The sequence below is a fragment of the Mastomys coucha genome, unplaced genomic scaffold, assembly GCF_008632895.1.
Source record: "Mastomys coucha isolate ucsf_1 unplaced genomic scaffold, UCSF_Mcou_1 pScaffold15, whole genome shotgun sequence".
Taxonomy (NCBI): Eukaryota; Metazoa; Chordata; class Mammalia; order Rodentia; family Muridae; genus Mastomys; species Mastomys coucha.
In genome coordinates this window covers 97,010,583-97,014,647 of record NW_022196897.1, presented here as the reverse complement: position 1 = coordinate 97,014,647, position 4,065 = coordinate 97,010,583, and the positions used below count along the sequence as shown (strand labels likewise).

Below are 4,065 nucleotides of genomic sequence, written 5' to 3'. Positions count from 1 at the left end.
AAAAAAAAAAAAAAACCGTAAGAAGTTAGACTCCAGAGAACCAAATAACCCTTTTAAAAAATGGGATACTGAGCTAAAAAAAGAGTTCTTAACTGAGGAATATCAAATGGCCTAGAAGCCCCTAAAGGAGTGTTCAACATCTTTAGTCACTAGGGAAATGCAAATCAAAACAACCCTGAGATTCCAACTCATACTGACTGGTATAGTCAGAATGGCTAAGATCAAAAACTCAGATGACAGCAGATGCTGGTGAGGATGTGGAAATAGAGGAACACTCCCTTATTGCTGGTGGGATTGCAAGCTGGTATGACCACTCTGGAAATCAGTCTGGCGGTTCCTCAAAAAATTGGACATATACCAAAAAGATGCTCCAACATATTTCTACTATGTTCATAGCAACCTTATTTATAATAGCCAGAAGCTGGAAACAACCCAAATGTCTCTCTGTCCCCAACAGAGGAATGGATACAGAAAATGTGCTACATTTACACAATGGAGTACTACTCAGCTCTTAAAAATGATGAATTCATGAAATTCTTAGGCAAATGGATGGAAGTAGAAAATATCCTCCTGAGTGAGGTAACCCAATCACAAAAGAACACACATGGTATGCACTCACTGATAAGTGGATATTAGCCCAAAACTCCAAATACCCAAGATTCAATTCACAGATCACATGTAGCTCAAGAAGAAGGAAGACCAGAATGTGGTTGCTTCGGTCCTTCTTAGAAGGGGAACAAAATACTCACAGGAGCAAATATGGAGATAAAGTATAGAGCAATGAGTGAAGGAAAAGCAATCCAGAGACTGTACTAGCTGGGGATTCATACTACATACAGTTACCAAGCCCAGACACTATTGTGGATGCCAAGAAGTGCATGCTGAAAGGAGGCTGATATGGCTGTCTCCTGAGGGGACCTGCTAGAGCCTTACAAATACAGAGGCAGATGCTCACAGACAACCACTAGACTGAGTGCACAGTTCCCAGTAGAGGAGTTAGAGACAGGACTTAAGGAGTTGAAGGGGTTTGCAACTCATAGGAAGAACAACAATATCAACCAATCAGACTCCCCAGAGCTCCCAGGGACTAAGCCATCAACCAAGGAGTACACATGGCTCTAGAAGCATATGTAGTAGAGGATGGCCTTGTCAGGCATCAATAGGAGGGGAGGTCCTTGGTCCTATGAAGGTTCAATAGATGCCCCAGTAGGGGAATCAAGGGCAAGGATGTGTGAGTGGGTGGGTAGATGGGTGGAGGAATACCCTTCTAGAAGCAGAGGGAGGAAGGATAGGTAGTGGGTTTCTGGGAGGGGGAAACTGTGAAAGGGGATAACATTTGAATTATAAATAAAGAAAATATCCAATAAAAAAGTGGATATTAGCCCAAAAGCTCAGATTACCTATGACACAATTCACAGACCATATGATGCTCAAGAAGAAGGAAGACCAGTGTGGATGCTTCAGTCCTGTTTAGAAGGAGGAAAAAATACTCACAGGTGGGAGGGACTTTGGAGGAAGACAGAAAGGAGGGGTACAGAAAAAAAGGGGGTCAGGATCAGGTTTGGGAGGAGACAGAGATAATATATGGAGGGTCAGGAATTTGAACAGATGTTTGTAGCAATGGGGCATGGAAAACTACAGACAGCCACCAGAAAGTCACAGATGCCAGGAAAGCAGGAGGCTCCCAGGACCCAACTGGGATGAGATTAGCTGAAACGCCCAACAAAGGGGAACGAGAACCTGTAGAGACCATATCCAGAGATTAGGCAAAGCCCCTGATTGGGATATGGGGCCACCCACTCATTTACAAATTTTTAACCCAGAATTGGTTCTGTATAAAGTAAATAGGGGGGCAAAGTGTGAAGGAAAGGTCATCCAGAGACTGCCCCACGTGGGGATATATCTCATATACAGAAATGTTTGCTGACAGAGCCTGATATAGCTGTCTCCTGAGTTGCTTTGCCAGAGCCTGACATATACAGATGTGGATGCTCAAAGTCAACCATTGCACTGAGCACAGGGACATCAATGGAGGTGTTAGAGAAAGGACTGAAGGAGCTGAAGGGGTTTGCAATCCCATAGGAAGAACAACAATATAAACCAACCAGACCCTCCAGAGCTCCCAGGAACTAAACCACCTACCAAAGAGTATACATGAAGGGACTTATGGTTCAAGCTACATATGTAGCAGAGGATGGCCTTATCTGGCATCAGTGGAAGGAGAGGCCCTTGGTTCTGTTTAGGCTAGATTTCCCCAGTGTAGGGAAATGCCAGGGAAGTGTGGGAGTGGGAGGACTCTCACAGAAGCAAGTGGGGATGGGATAGGGTGTATGGAGGGGAAACCAGGAAGGGGGGGTAACATTTGAAATGTAAATAAAATATCCAATAAAAAGAATAAAATTAAAATTAAAAAATCTCATTAATTTTCTAATAATATTTTTTCCAGGCTTACTTACCAATTCAGACCTTCCTAGCAGCATTCAAGTGAATGAAAACAGAATGAATGTGACTGAATTCATCCTCATGGGACTGATGCAGAACCCTCAGCTGCAGAGAATTCTTCTTTTGATGCTTCTTTTCACTTACATTGACACTATCACAGGAAACATGCTGATTGTGGGGACCATAGTCTGTAGCTAGACCTTTAACTCCCCAACGTATTTTTTCTTGGCTTTTTTTTTATCTCTGATAGATGCATGCTATTCATCTTCTATCATTCCTAAAATGCTGGCAGATTTGCTATCAGAGACATAAACCATCTCATTCCGTGGCTGCATGATATAACCTTTTGTTGAACATTTCTTAGGAGCTTCAGAGATTGTCCTCCTTGTGGTCATGGACTATGACCGCTATGTGGCCATCCGTAGACCTCTGCACTATGTGACAAGGATGAACCACCACAATTGCTGTGTCCTAGTGGGGGTATGTTGGATACTGGGTTTTCTTTACGATTTGGGGCAGATATTTGTTACTCTCTGGGTCTCCTTCTGTGGCCCCAATGTCATGGACCATGAAAATGTCTGCTGTGACATTTTCCCTTTACTGCAACTGGCCTGTGCTGACACTTTCCTTCTTGGTCTTCTCATTGCTGCCAATGGTGGTTTAATCCCTGTGATCACCTTCACAATGCTATTGATGTCCTATGTGGTCATTCTCTCCTCCTTGAGGACACATAGCTCTGCAGGGAGGAAAAAGGCCCTCTCTACCTGTAGCTCCCACATCACAGTTGTTGTCTAATACTTTGTGCCGTGCATTTATACATATATGTGATCAGTAACAACTTTTCATATGGACAAAGTCACAGCAGTGTTTTAAACTCATGTCACTCCCATGTTAAATCCAATTATCTACACCATAAGGAATGCAGAGATTAAAAATACCATTAGAGTGATACTTAAAAAAGAGTCCAATCTTGGGACAACACATGATTTTAATATGAATATCCTATTTTTGCATTTCCCCACAAATTTGCCTCTTACTCAGAAGTAAACTTAAAGATCCTCAGTAGTGCCCAAATTAATATTATTAAAACTCTACATACATATTTCTCTGTACAGATATATCTATAATAAAACAATTTTTAAATTATGCACAATAAAAGTTAAATACAACTAGCTATAAAATAAAAAAATTGTACTATAAAATTATATTAGTACATAATATCCTTTTGACAATTATTCAATGAAATTGGGGTTACTAATACAAAGCACTGTGAAACCATGACAATCCATACTGATACCTAATCAATCACTTAAATATTAAAAATGGATAGAGTGCAAAATATGAATATGATGGACTAGTGAAAAAGTTTTGTTCCAATGGGATGATGTGACATTTCTTCACACGACAAAAGTCACTCAATAAAAATTTATAAATTACTTCTAGAACTTTTTGTTTAATGTTTAAATGATTCTATTCAATATTAACCAAGGGAATATGGCCAAATGGAAACTTTTTATCATCACATCTTTCCTAGTATACTTAACTGTTTCTTCCAGCCTGTAGTGGCTACTCCTGGTTGTCAACTTGACTATATCTGAAATGAACTACAATCCAGAATTAGAA

The 4,065-nt window shown here is 40.6% G+C and overlaps 1 pseudogene; it reads left to right on the top strand.

Annotated features, from left to right (window-relative positions):
- The first annotated feature begins 2,472 nt into the window (after positions 1 to 2,472).
- Positions 2,473 to 3,489, top strand: LOC116091765 (annotated as a pseudogene).
- The last annotated feature ends 576 nt before the right edge of the window (positions 3,490 to 4,065 follow it).